Below are 14,719 nucleotides of genomic sequence, written 5' to 3'. Positions count from 1 at the left end.
CAACCTCCACACTTGCATGAGGCGGGGAGAGTCCTCCCCTTTCAGCGCAGTCAACGGGAGCCCCACCCAGGCCAGCTCCGTCAGGCGCCCACCGAAGCCCAGGAAACCCCGTAGAGACGGGGCCGCCGTGCGGTCGGTGCCAGCCGCTGCCAGCCAGGGACCTAGTCTCACTCACCGCCCTCCTCTGCTAAGGAAGAGGGTGCGGCTCTGCGCAGAGCCTAGTAACCGTTCAGCGCCCCACACGTCCCATGCGCGCTCACGCTGGAGCCAGACCCAGAGCCTCCTGAAACGGCCATTTTGCATCGCTTTGCCTGTACGACGACACGTTACGCGCCGTACGTGGTGCCGTTGAGTTTCGTTCCGCTGCGTGCCTCGGCCCCGCCCCCGCCCGTGGCGCATGCGCGGTGTGCGCTGTGGCGGCCGAGCCGGGGGAGCCGATCAGCGTCGCGGCGGCGGCGGCAGCTGGAGACAAAGCGCCCGACTAATGAATGGGACGGTCCTGCCTGACCCTTCCCTTTAACTCCTTCGGGCCCGGCCAGGGGGCGGTAACTGGTGGCCTCCCGCTTCCGCGGCGGCTGACCGGCGAGGTGAGTGGTCGCGCTGTGGCGTAGGGCGGGGGCTAGAGCGGGGCGATCCGGTTCTCCCGCTCCCGGGGCTGCTACTGCCCCCACCACTGGCTGGCTCTGCCTCAGCCGCGCCAGTTCCCGGGTGCCCGAGCCGTTGGCTCCCGGGGCTCCCCGCCGCCCTGTTCCGGTCAGGAGCGCCCACAGGGCAGCGCCGCCAGGCCGGGCAAGGGGCGTGCGGTGGCGAGGCACAGGAAGCGGGGGACTAGGCCCCTGGTGCTCGCTCGCTCCATTGTCTCCGAGGCCCTGGGAGGGGGCTCTGTTGAGGTGGGGGGTGCCCAGTACCGCTCCCTTGGGCGGGGCTCTCCCCAACCCCGGTGGTGGGGGGCGCGGGTCTGACCTGCCTGGGGAGCTGCTGTGCTCCCTCCGCGGTATCCGGCAGGCTGGGTGGAGGGCTCCCGACGAGCCCTCTCTGGAGGCCCGGGGCCCGCTTCGCATGCATGGCAGCGCGCGACTTGCATTGTCTCCGTCCGTCGCTGTCCGCCCCGTACAGCGCCAGGCCAGCCCGAACCACTCTGCGCCCTGCCCGCCCAGAGGCCGCGGGAGGAACCGGGCCCTTCACTTGGGGGCGGGAGGAAGAAGTGACCATGTGGCCGGTGTGAACCCGATCTAAGATGGCTAAGAGTGAATAAGAATAGCCCAGGACCCCGCTAGGCAGGCATTGCGGTCTGCAGAGCTGTGATTGCATGCTGGGGTGTGGGCTTAACGAGTAATGGGGAACTCCCTGCCCGGCGTACTGCATCTAGGTGTAAATGTGTGTAACGTGCTTGCTGAGATGGAAAGTGTGTGCTCAACAAGACACACCCCGCCCCCATTTGTGTGCGCACAAGCTGAGATGGAAAGTACGTCTGGACTCTCATACACAAACATACAATTTATAAACGAGACTTTAGACACCAGGTCTAAATAATTGTTTTTGATGTGGACACTGGATTTTAGAGGAAAGAACCTCCATGGCTAGCATCAGCGATAATATGGACACCATCTCTACTCCTCCCTCCTTTGAGGGACCCCAGTCCTCAGTTGGTATTCAGACAGAACTGCCCTTGGTTTAAAGAGACGTGTCAGTAAAGTCTGCAGAATTTGACTGTCATCTATTCCAATGCAGTTTTTAATATTAACTTTACGTTTTTTAACAACATCTTTAAAATACTTCAATATTTACATGTTTTGGATATTTATTACTTTTTTAAAATAGCACATTGTAATAGAGTAGCAAACTTCCTTATTGCACACCAGTTCCATTATAATATATGTGAGATATTTTGAAAAATATAGCATGCATGTGCACTAGATGACCTAAAATTGTGAAAATATTAAAGGTATGCAAGTTAAATTATGAAAGGGTCCTGTTGACACTAATGATAACCTGTAAGTGTTTTTTTAAAAGTTAAGAGTGCGCCTTTCTTGCTGGATTATGATGCATAAAAAGGCCTGATTTTTTTTTCTCCTTCTCCCCCCCCCCCCCCCCCCCCCAATCTTATTTATACATTAGAAATAACAGGAATGTCGAATCTGGTCTTTCCTGGTTTTGCTAGAGGACTTCCTGGGGACCTCAAAGGTCTTTACCCATCATGCCTTAACTGAAGGGATGTTTACCGAATCTTTAATGAAGATATCATTTCTGCCCCCATTAAAACAAACTTTTTAGGCTTCCCTTATGCATTGTTTTAAAAAAAGGAAAAGGGGACACAGTCCCTTACTTTTTCTTTAACAGTGACCTATAATTTGAAGGGTGTGTGTGTGGGGGGGAAATCTGCATCTGAAGAAGTGGGTTTTTTACCCACAAAAGCTTATGCCCAAATAAATGTTAGTCTTTAAGGTGTCACTGGACTCCTCGTTGTTTTTATGGATACAGATTAACACAGCAACACCTCTGATACTTGGAGAATCTCTGTCAGCTCCCTCTTTCCCACCCAAAAAGTCATACCTATAGCCATGAAAATCACAATTTCTTTCAAATATTGCAAGGGTTGGAGGAGGGGAGGGATGTTATAACGGAAATGTAGAACTTTAAAGGTGGATGCAGAGGAAGAATAGAGCCTATATATCTTTTTATTTGTTGCTTCATTATGATGGATAAAGAAGTCCTGAAAGACATTCTTCTCCTCACCACTACCCCTCCCCCTCCCAATTGATTTTTAAGTTAGAGATAGGAGTCCTGTCTGGATTGGAAGACTGTTCATGGCTACCTCGGAGGGAGCAAGTCTAATTGACATAGTATTAGAGTCTGAGAACCATCTACATTAGGGTTTCCAATATTGCTAACACCCCTGTAGCCAAATAGATGTTGGGAACAGTGGGAGTTTTTCTGTGTAATTTCAATAATGTAAGCAAAACCTAAATTGAATGGAGAATATATGACATTTTGGCCTCACAAAAGACTGTAAGCTGAGTTGTTCAGAGGGGAAAATTTGTTTAAAATTTACTGTTATTAAAAACACCTGTTTAACTTCAATTGCTGACACTTTGGATAAAGGAAGATTTTGTTAGACTCAACATCTTCAATTAGTGTGAGAGCTAAATATATAAAAATTTTTATATTGTGAACTGAAACGACTGTCTACTTTGAAAAACCCACTTGTTTTACCGTTACCTTGTTTTCCCACCTTCTCCAGACCTGTTATTTTTTTCCACATCCACCTGTTCAATCTTGTCATAAATCAAGATTGCAAGCTATATGGGGTAGGAACTGTATTCTTGTTACTTGTCTGTACGGTACCTAGCAGAATGAGGTCCTGGACCATGATTAGGCTCTGTAGGCAATACTGAAATATAAATATTAATGTATATCTGAAGCATACAGTCCTCTAGGAAAACCAGAAAAGACCAGAGTTCACACTGCTGATATTTATAAAATTAAAACAAAAAATAAAATGTCAGGGTCGCCTATAGAGAGTGAGAGAATCTGAGAAGCCCACTTTATTTAAAAAAAAAAAGTCTCTAAGGGTGGTTTGATGTTGTAATGCATGGGATCCTCCAACCAGATTTTCTTAACTAGATACTACAGAAAAACCCATAAAAATGCTTAGATTGTTGGGAAATAGCTGATCCTCTTGCCACAGTCCCTCAGCAGGCATGTGTTAATCTCTCTCATTTTTCCATGACCTAACTGAAGACTACCTTTGGGAATCTGTTTCTGTGTAAGGAGGGGTTGGGACTGAGGGACATGAGCTCTCTGTAAATGTTCTGTTGTCTCTCCCTGAACACCATACTGCTTCATGCCCCTCATCACAGTCAACCCAAAAATGCCAGGGTAAGTCTACAAAGGTTGGGGGAAAAACTCATCGTTTCTATCCCCAGACCAGATAATTTCCATGTAGGGGAAAATTTGGTTTTGAAGTTTTCTCTCATAATTAGAAATTTTCAATATCCCAAAAGAAACATACTTTGTTTTTGGGTTGCCACTGCAGAGTACATTGAAGGGAAATAAAGTAGACTTTCTTTACTTAATTAATTGTATTCACATGATGATTAAGGCAACCAAAGAACTATAAATATTAGATCTTTTTAGACAAAGGGGATGATTATGATCCTTAAGTCTGATCTGCATATCACAAACTATAGAACTTCACCCAGTAGGTCAGATACCTTGGTGATGGGTAAGAGATAAAAACCGGAATTCAGGCACTGAGCCAAATAACTTTGTAGTATCAATATTTCTTTAAGTAGAGAGATTTCAAGAATATTGTTAGTACTGACATAGACTAGTGAAAACTGCTTTATATGTTTAAAACTCATCTGTCTTAACTGTTTACTTTTGTAGACATTTGGAAATACATTTTCCCTAACAAATGTGTCCTTTTCTGTTTGGCAAAATTGCCCTGCTTTCTGTGCCACTGTGGCTCTTTGTTCCTGCATTTGCACCAGCATCATTATTCTCAGTAGAAATGTGCACAATTGTGAGAATGTGTTAATTTCAGCTGCTGAACTAACTAACAGGTGGCGTGCATGCTGATTTTGATGACTCAAAAAGCTATTTATGTGGGTTTTAAAGTTGGAGGTTTCAAAATAAATTAGAACATAAAGGTGCCACCAGGTTACAACTAATTAAAAGTTAGATAAACTTTTGACTTAAACTATATGATAGTATCCTTGTAACGCACTACTACAGTATTGGACAATTTGTTATGTTTTTTGCCATGCCACATTAAAGTGACATAAGCAGAATGGGATAACATAATCTTGGCATTCTTCTTTTTTATTTGTACCATATTTAATTAAAAAAATAATAATAATTTGTCCTGAACTCTTGAAAACTTAAAACCATGGTGTTTTTAAAACGTGTTGATCTTTCTGGGATTCATAATGTAATAGTTTCTAGTGGAAGTTGGCACAATAAATGTTACAATATTACTACAGTTTTTATTAAACTAGGAAACAATGCATTCTGTAAAATTGTATTATAAAATTTTTTTTTCCCCAGTAATAATTTTAGGTAGTGTTGCAGGGCTGAACAAGGATTGATTATTCTGTTCAAACTTGTAGAGTTACTCATTTTTATAGCTGACTAGAAGCTCATTGCATTTTGTCAAAAGAAACTATAGCTTTTCCAGACAGTGAAATATGTCTGCTTTTACGAGAGCTGTGCAAAATTCCTTTGTGTATAATTTCAGCCCCCTAAAATTTCATTTTATTTGCTGGGTTGAATTGCAGTGAAAGCACAGATTTTGACTTATTAATACAAAAGCCATGTTTGCATAAATAATGTCTTTTCATAGGCAACAGATCAAGTCTGTGCTTGATTATTGGCTTCTTTTCACTGGAAAATGGACATAGTTTTACATTTTAAGGTTTGTGTCTCAGTGATAATTCTCAAGTATTCTCTTTTTTGAATTTGTAACACAATGTAACTCAATTTCAAATAGCTTTGTTTTTTATTGTGAATATTTCATATACTAGTAACTGCCCTGTAGATGGTGAGATACCATGGGATAGAGAATGGGAATGTGCCCATAGGGGGCTTAACTCTCTCAACTTTCAATTTCAATATTTCATACTGATTCTCTCTATTACCTTGGGCAAGTCACCTAGTCCCTCCCCTGCTCAGTTTCTCAATATGTTGGTGTTGGAGTTTATTATAAATTAAAGACATAACTCTCTATTTTTGCAGAGTAGTTCTGATTATTGTAATTCTGTGGGGCTGAATTAGCCCACATGGCCCCCATCTCTTCCCCTCTGCACCTGCACACACACTGTACTGACTGCTCCTTACCCCATGTGGATTCTGGAGAACCATGAAGTGGAGGAGGGGAAGGAAGGTGCCAAACTGTTTTCCCTCCACTGCAGAATCCAAGGATTTCTACATGAAAATATGAATGCAAGAGATGATACAGTTTGGAGTTTCTGAGCAGCCTTAGGGGATATCTGTCAGTGGTATCATACCTTCTGCTTGAGTTTGTACTTTCAGATGTAGGGGAGGCTGTGGAGCAGTAGATGACCCTACAGGATAGCTCCTGTTGCTGGCTCAAGATATGTGGGACTAGAGGGGCACAGCCTTTAAAATCTGCAGGCTTCCAGCCCAGCTCCTCTCACCAGGAGAGTCAGTTCTTTAAAAGATATATAAAGTGAATGTTTGCATTTTCCTCCTCCAGACTCTCAGTCCCTCCTGTGTATTTTCTGTTTGGAGGGAGTGATTTCTGGCCCCCTGTGCTTATTCTCTGATACCTACTTGTTAATTCAAAATACCTGGTTTTGGTGGAACAAATAGAGTGTATAGAACATGTTATATATGAGAGATTCAGTGTATGGTGATCATGTGCTGTATTACATGTTGATTAATACAAGATTTTGTTGGGCTAGGAGCACTGGTGAAGCAGCATATTCAATTTATGGAGGGAAGGAATAACTTGCTGTCAGATCTTCTGTTTGCAATGTAATAAATTGGTAGGCTCTTTTGAGTGAACTGTTTCCAATGTGATGCAAGTCCCGTGTGTGGGGAGAAGTGTGTGGCATGCATTGACTTCATTTTCAGGGAGAAATCAGTATTGCCAACACCAAGCACCCAATAATAGTGTCAGGTTCCAAAAATGAGTTTGGGTTAAAACCATTAATTTTCTAAAAATTATAATGTTAGGCATGTTGTTTGTCTTACAAGATTCATAGAATTCAGATTTTCCAGCTTTTGTCCACATCTGAGGCTGGAAATTTATCAATTGAAAGCTGAGTCTCATGTGGTTATGACCCCAGGACCTGGGACTTAAAGCAAAAGAATCCAAACTCAAAATACTGCAAGACTTGGGACAAAATCTTGATAGTTGACAACACTGAAAATTTCTTATGTTTAAAATAACAAATGCTTTTTTCCCTCTCTCAGGTAGACTCCTCAGCATCAATTTGCATAGCGTATACTGAACCTGAAATGAAGCCAATGGAACACAGTGGAGCAGATATGTAAGTCTCTGTCAATAAACTGTTGGACAGCTCTCTTCTTTTTCCAGTTTGTACCTTTTTCCCCCTTAATTTAGAGCAACGCCAGCTGTTGAAGAAGGGACTTGAATCAGTGATCATGAAAGTGACTTAATTTGTACAGCATTTCATAATTTAGTGTGAGTATGTGGGGGGGAATTGCATAAGTGCTTATAGAATTTAGAAGCAAGTGTCTCATTTGTGCTCCTAAATCCCTTAGTTACTTTTGAAATCAATACCCTTACTTGCCAAAATAGCTAAGGGTTTTTAGATCCTTATCCTGTGAAAAGACAAGTGCTAGGCCTATGGTTTCCCTCTGATCAGCAAGCACAGGTCATCAGAAGAGCAGGGTACGCTTTATTGCCCGTTTATTCATGCTCTATGGGTTTTTAAAAAAAATTTTTAAAGTGGGGAAGAGCTGTTCATAATATATTAATGTAGCTTGACAATAAACATTATTTGTTCTTGTGTAGGGTTTCAGAATGTGTTTTTTCTTTCATAAATCCAATTTAACTTAATTTTTAAAATGGATGCATTCATTGGATCATATGGACAATGACAACAGATGGATGAAATATTTACGGTAGGTAAAATGTTGAGTCTGGAAACCTTGATAGGCTCACTTAAACACTATAGCTTCAGATATTTTCTCAAAATTTACCAAAAGTTTGAAGAGAATGTAAGATGACAATTCTTCTAGGTCATATGTCTGTAGTAAGCCTGAGAGGTCCTGTTGTGTACTAGTTCTGCGTTGGGATCTTTTCCTTATTTAGAGCTTAAGCTGTGTCTATGCTACAGCCGGGATCGACACTCTGAGATCAATCCACCGGCAGTTGATTTAGCGGATCTAGTGAAGACCCGCCAAATCAACAGCAGATCGCTCTCCAGTCGACCCCTGTACTCTACCCCTGATGAGAAGAGTAAGGTAAGTCAACAGGAGAGTGTTTCCTGTTGACCCCCTGCAGTATAGACCCTGCGGTAACTCAACCGAAGATATGTTGACTACAGCTATGCTGTTCATGTAGCTGGAGTTGAGTAGCATAGGTCAACTTACCATGGTAGTGTAGACATAGCCAATTAAGGCAGTCTAAGACAGAATTACAGGAATAGGGATAAAAAAGAGCAGTTTCTCTGTAGTGGCCTTTCTATTCAATTCTATGAAAATAGACAATATTGCTTTCTCCAGAATATGGTAATATGTAATTTTAAATATTATTAAAATATATATTTGTTGCAGGTATTAAAACTGAAATGTAATGTGCACATCAGAGTGAGTTTTAGTACCTACTTCACATTTCATTATATGATGTCAAATACTGCAGCTTTTTATAGATGTACCTAAAGCAATTTTCTAATGCAGCTCTCAAGGTTAAAAGCATTAATTGGAAATACGGAAGTATCCACTTTAACTCTATTGTAAATGGGCATCATGTCTCAGCTGTAATTCAGGAAATAATTCTTGAGGATAATCCTAGTCAAAATAACTATTGACTGCAAGCTAAGGTTGCTGCAGTAGATAATGTAATCTTATAAGCAGTTAACTCTAGACATTAAGTAGTATGAACATTTATATAAATATTTCATTTCCTTTAAAATTCATACATTTCACTCCCCATTCTTTGTCCTGCTCATTCATTGTGTTGTCTTAACTTTAGATTATAAGCACTTTGGGATAGGGCTTATGTGTAACATGGAGCATGCTTTGAGGCACTATAAAATAGAATATATGCCTATATTAGAGCGGAATGTGTCCTGTTAGTTAGAATTAAGGTTTTTATTGGAGTGTGTAAGGTGAAATTTAACATGTTTTTGGGAGTATGAAATATAAAAAAAAAAAAAAATAGAATCTCTATGTAAATGTTTAAACAATCAGTTTCTTACGTCTTTGTTTGCCCATAATTGTTTTCATATGGGGTTAAATTTACTGTATCAACTCGCAATAAAAGTCATTTGTCTAGGTATTAAGAAATATTGTATAGTATACTAAGAGTAAATATGAAGTTGCTAAATTTTCGTACATATAATGTGTAACTACCAAAATAGATCTCAGCACAAAGCATATTGTGCACAGGTCATTGTGTGCTGGTGCTTGGGATTGCATAGAGTGGCTCTGATCCCATTGTGCACAAGAGCAGCATGAGTGTAGCTTAGGATATGTCTACACTGCAGTGTAAGCCCAGGGTTTGAATTTAGACTCAAGCCCTAACCCTCCTTACATCTATACATACATTATGCTAACCCAGGGTCCAGATCCAAGGCACCAGGACCCCACGGGGTTTAGGAGTTCTAACCTGAGTCAAGCTGGGACTCGGGATTCAATATTGGTTTGCAGTGTAGATGGAACCCCACTGGATTTGTGTTCTGGGAGACCATCAAAAGAATCCAATGGGCCAATGTGTTTTGTCCTCTGGACAGTCAAGTTTGGTGAACAGTCAGGTTTTTCCATACTGCACTATACTCAAAGGGCTAGAGCAACCGCATTATGGAGGGGAGCTAGGAAGTCTGGGATATGCATGGTTGGACTTGGGCACGCATAATACAGTGTAGATGCTGGACCACCAGGTTGGGACACAGGGTTCAATAGTTCCTAGCCTGGGGTTACAAATGAGTGTAGACCCTCAAGTCCTAGGTTAATACACCCAGGGTCTGCTAACTAAAGTTCTACTAACCCTGTGCTTATGTTGCAATGTATACATACCCTTAGGGTATGTCTAGTGAGGAATCAAAGACCCATAGGCATGACTGCGGCTGGCCTGGGTCAGCTACTTGGGCTATCTGGGCTTAGCCTGTGGGGCAATAAAATTGCTGTGGGACCCAGAGCCCAAATATCTACACAGCAGTTTTACAGCCCAGCAGCCCAAGCCCCATGAGCCCAAGTCAGCTGACTTGGGCCAGCCATGAGTGTTAAACTGCTGTGTAAATATACCCTTTAGAGTTTCTGCAGACCTTCGGTTGGGTGTGTGTCAGTGAGGCTTACCTCCTGTGCAACTGAGAAGATGTGCTATTTGGCAGGTTGCCTGCAGTATGGAACTGCAAGATTCATAGGAGCAGAGATCCTGCTTCTGCAGACCTTTTAGTTCTGCTGGCAGGTACATTCTTTTCTGTCTCTCAAAAGGGCTGATGTCTAAAGTTTGAAATCTCATAGTGTAAAATTTTAGATACGTTTTATTCATTAGCCTTTAGTCTAAATAGAAACAACTAAACAAAATTAAAACATCTAGCTTATTCACTAGATTTTGTTTGTGTATCTGCTTAGTATGAATTGCTAAAGCAAGTCTAGTTGCAGATTAGAGGGATCTAGCAATGTCAGACACGTGCCCTGAAATTTTGAAAATGTCACTTCTAATTTTTAGAACATCTCCTAAACTAGTAGCTCTCCTAATCTTGTTGGAGTCCTCTTGGTGATTAATTAGGGGATTAGCACACCCTCTGGTCTCTCCCATCATGCACTGGTATAGATATAGTCATCTACATTTTTTCTGACCACTTTTTCTTTTTTCTTTGCTTTCTATCTTGATTACTTTTGTTCTCTCTCCCCCTGCACTCCTTCACTCTTTTAGAAGGCTACAGACAGCCCAAGGAGGGGGAATGAGAATATGCTAGGGGCTGTTGCATGTGTTCTCACAGTTCAGTATAAAGTAGAAGGAAAAAGTTCGGCAGGTGGGCTAATACCTTGTACGTGCACTGAGGAAGTAGGGATAAAAAGGCAGCTTTCAAGGAGCCACATGCTATGTTAGCCACAGCTTTAGGAGTCTCTTTGCTGTTGGGGGTGTGGAGGGCAGAGGGAGGGAACAAAGTGCCTTTCCTCTCATCTCTGCTCCTCTCCTTTGTTCCATTTATTTTGTTCAGTTCCTCTTCCTCACACCCCAAAAACATTAGGTTTGTTAAAAGGATTTACTTCCAGTTTTCTATGAAATTAGACCTGTAAGTGATATAAAGAATAAATGGTATCATTTTGCTTAGGGAAAACACTAATTTTCATGCTCTGTGAAGCGATTTAAACTACTTTTAAATTAAAAAAAAAAAAAAAAAAAACACAAACCACCCTCGATGCAACCTTAACCATTGAGCCACAGGTGATACTTTGATAATACTTCTCTGTGTTACAGGGAGTGTTGCATGGATTAGTTTGTGAAGCACTTTGAGTATGCAAAATATTATTAAAATTCATTTTTTCATATAAATTAAATTCCTGTCCTAAATTAAATTTCACCTTTTTGAGCAAAATTGTATTTACCCATGCCTGCATCAATAGGACAGTTCTCTTTTATGACCAGCTCCTTGGGGAGGAGGAGACTGGGCTTTTGCTGTGCCAGGGAGGAGACAAGTGTCTGTGTCAGAATTCCTCCTTGTACCAAATGCTGCCATGGTGGGAACTACCACCTTTTCCCTTGCTGGTAACAACTGCCTCTTTCTGCTGCAGTCTTGCCTAAGCAGCAGAAGGCAAGCAAAATGTGCATGCAACAGAGACTAGGATCATCGACTCCTGGCATGGAGCCTAGAGTAGTTGTAAGCTGAAGAGCTGGCTGACTGCTGACAAGTGGGCAGAAAAAGCCTCTGTAAAACTATCATAGTGGGGTCTAGGAGTGGGCTCATTATTGAAGTTAGAGATGGAACTTACTGTTCTAAAATGGGGTATGGGCCTTACGACGCTGTGGAAGGCTCGGATGCTTGTGGTGAATGTACAGTTTACTTAGGCTTATAAGCACATAATACTTTTTTTGGGTCCTCAAGTTTAAACTTCATTGGGTGATCTGGTCACAGTTGTTCCCATGATAGGCAAGGTAAAGCATTTCTAAAGGTGTTTTGTTTTTTTTTGTTGTTTGTTGTTTTTTATATATATATATATATATGACTTATATAAAGTTTCCAAGCTAGCACTTTTGTCCTGGCCCATTGTTAGTTGCAGCAGAAGAGAATCGGAGAAACATGTTAAGATGAACCCAGGAAAAAACAACCTCTGTTAAACCCTGTTAACAGAGAAAACCCAGGGGTTTGGAAATATTGGAATTAGGAGGAAAACCTAGAATAGAGATGAACTAGAGGTTTGTTTGAAGAATCATTTGTAATTTATGGTAACTTTTGGTAGCTATATAAAACTATTCAGAGCTCTTAACAGAATGAACTGTAAAAGAATAGTCAAACTTAGCAGCAAAATTAATATGGAAGATTTTGATTTAGTACTCATTGCTTCACAGAATATACATATTGCTTTTTCAGGGACCCTCTGCCTCAACACATGTATCTATTTTTATTAATTCATCTCCATATGCATAATCAGGCTTCCAGTTCCAGCAAACACAGGCTTAGTGTAAATATAGTACCTTGTCTCTATATAAATGTAACATACAGCAGAACCTCAGAGTTAGGAACACCTCAGGAATGGAGATTGTTTGTAACTCTGAACAAGATGCTATGGTGGTTCTCTCAAAAGTTTACAACTGAACATTGACTTAATACAGCTTTGAAATTTTACTATGCTGAAGAAAAGTGCTGCTTTTAGCCATCTTAATTTAAATGAAATAAGCAGTTTCTTTACCTTGTCAAATCTTTTTTTTTAAACTGTTCCTTTAGTTTTAGTAGTTTACATTTAACACAGTACTGTACTGTATTTGCTTTTGGGGGGGGGGGGGGAGTGGGAGTGGGAGTGGGGGGGGGTCTCTGCTGCTCCCTGATTGTGTATTACAGGTTCCAAATGAGGTGTGTGGTTGACTGGTCAGTTTGTAACTCTGGTGTTCGTAACTCTGAGGTACTACTGCAATAAAATAATGAAAAATCTCCACTGGCTGTAAATAAATCTGTCTTAAAACACTTATTTGTATGCAGTCCATCGAAGTTCAGCTCATATTGATGTCCGTGGGAAGTATGTGTAGAGATCAACTGTTCTGGGCAGCACTTGGGGATTAAAACAGACCTTCCTGGGTGCTGATTCTCATTAGTATGAAAGAAAACTGACACATAGTAAAAGTGTCCTAGCAGTTTCATAGTTGATCTTTCAACCTGAATTTTAAAAAATTACTAACTTAAAATAAATAAAATCCAGTTTTGGTTAGAGCACCCTTTAAATGATGTATTCTAAATTTTTAAAAATCCTTTAAAATCTGTGTGTTTCTACTACTCTGTTAATATTTATAAGGATATTTTCAGGAAGAGAAACAGTGAAACTGACTAGACACAACACACCAGCTGCCCAGCAAGTCTCTCTCACCTTATGCCTCCACCAGTACTGACAATTTGGCATCCTCTTGAATGACTTGTCATTTTATTCCTTGTTTCAGCAAAATGATTATTCTTACATTGAAAACTTATGAATGTTCTTTTTCCTAGATATAGATTGGAGCAGGATTAAGGGAGACATGTCCCCCACACGCACGCGCACACACCCCCACTCCCTCCCCCTCCGCCCTGCCGCGAATGCCTCTTCATTTCTCAGCTGCACTTTCTATGTCCACTGTGCATACCAGATCATTGACACATTTAGGTCTTTCCGTAGCGCACGTACAGTAGGGGAACAGAGCAGACTGGGTGTCATGAGGTAGGGAAAGAGCAGGGCTTTGTAGTGTGGCTAATGAGTGGCTCTGTTTGGGGGGAGGGTTGTCTGAGGTGCAGTGTTCATGCTGTGTGAAGGGATGGTTTGGGGGAGAAACAAGATCAGAAAGGAGGTGTGCTCTGAGTTTCGGGTGGCTTTTTAAAAGTTGACCTGGCATTCTCAACCAACAAAATGCAGTTTGTAGTGGGATACATGTTTCTTTTGTCTTAAATTCTTTTTTTCTCATCTGTTTTTCTCTTTCCCTGATATCTCTGATCCCTTTTCACCTTGCTATCACTCTCACCTTTTCATTCTCCACTATATTGTTCTCCTATTCCAGTCCTTTTGTTGCTGATCCCCCAAGAGCTTATTAGCACTAGAATTTAACAGCAGCTTTGATGTCCAGTGCTAAAAAATCCTATGAACAAATGAAACCTAAATAGCAGTTTTTCTGTTGAAAAAGAAACCCTAATATTCAACAAATGACTTTTCATAGTAACATTGTCCTAGGTCTTCTAATAATGTTAATAAAGTTGTATAACCTGACATGGAAAATGTGTGTGTCTAAATAATCAAACCATCAAAATGTCTCTGAGACAATCTCCCATTGACTTCAGTGGAAGCAGAGTTAGGCCAGCCTTGAGAATTTCTGCAAATCTTACCCATAGTTACTACACAAAATTCCAAGAAGTTATTACAATATTACTTTGACAAATGGCAAAGAAATTTAAGTCAGAGTTAACACTTGATATTGTGTTCGCTTGTAATAATTTTCTTTTTGGGGTCCATTAGATTTTTGGAATTGGAAAGTTGTTGTTGTTTTTTTTTTTTGTTTGTTTTTTAAATTTAGCAGAGCAACTGTAACTTAAAGTTAATATATATTTTATGATTTTTGTATTAGGGTGTTAACTGTCAGACTAAAATTAACTGTATTGCTGGGTTAGAACTTGGAAAATGAATAGTGCTTACCCTCAAAACATGCAAAGCAAGAACTACGTTTAGATTGCAATCCTTGGGGTAGGGCTTGTTTACATTTGTTTAGTGCCTAGCACAATGGAGCTCCAGCTTGGTTGAGGCATGTAGGTGCTACAGGAATGTAAATGTTCAGTAATTTTCGAGTGACTTATGAAAAACAGAGAATGAATGCCAACATTTTCAA

The 14,719-nt window shown here is 41.0% G+C and overlaps 1 protein-coding gene across 1 annotated transcript in view; it reads left to right on the top strand.

Moving 5' to 3' along the window:
- The first annotated feature begins 410 nt into the window (after window positions 1–410).
- The window catches only part of ZBED4 (zinc finger BED-type containing 4), a 28,152-nt gene continuing 13,843 nt past the window's right edge, over window positions 411–14,719 (top strand). Inside the window, exons 1-2 of the mRNA XM_048836212.2 lie at window positions 411–587; window positions 6,940–7,016. The gene's annotated coding sequence lies outside the window, so the exon portion shown is untranslated. The remainder of the gene's footprint in view (window positions 588–6,939; window positions 7,017–14,719) is intronic.

This window comes from Caretta caretta, chromosome 1 (assembly GCF_965140235.1).
Source record: "Caretta caretta isolate rCarCar2 chromosome 1, rCarCar1.hap1, whole genome shotgun sequence".
NCBI lineage: Eukaryota > Metazoa > Chordata > Testudines > Cheloniidae > Caretta > Caretta caretta.
The sequence above is the reverse complement of the archived record's forward strand: the minus strand, read 5'-3'. Positions and strand labels throughout refer to the sequence as shown.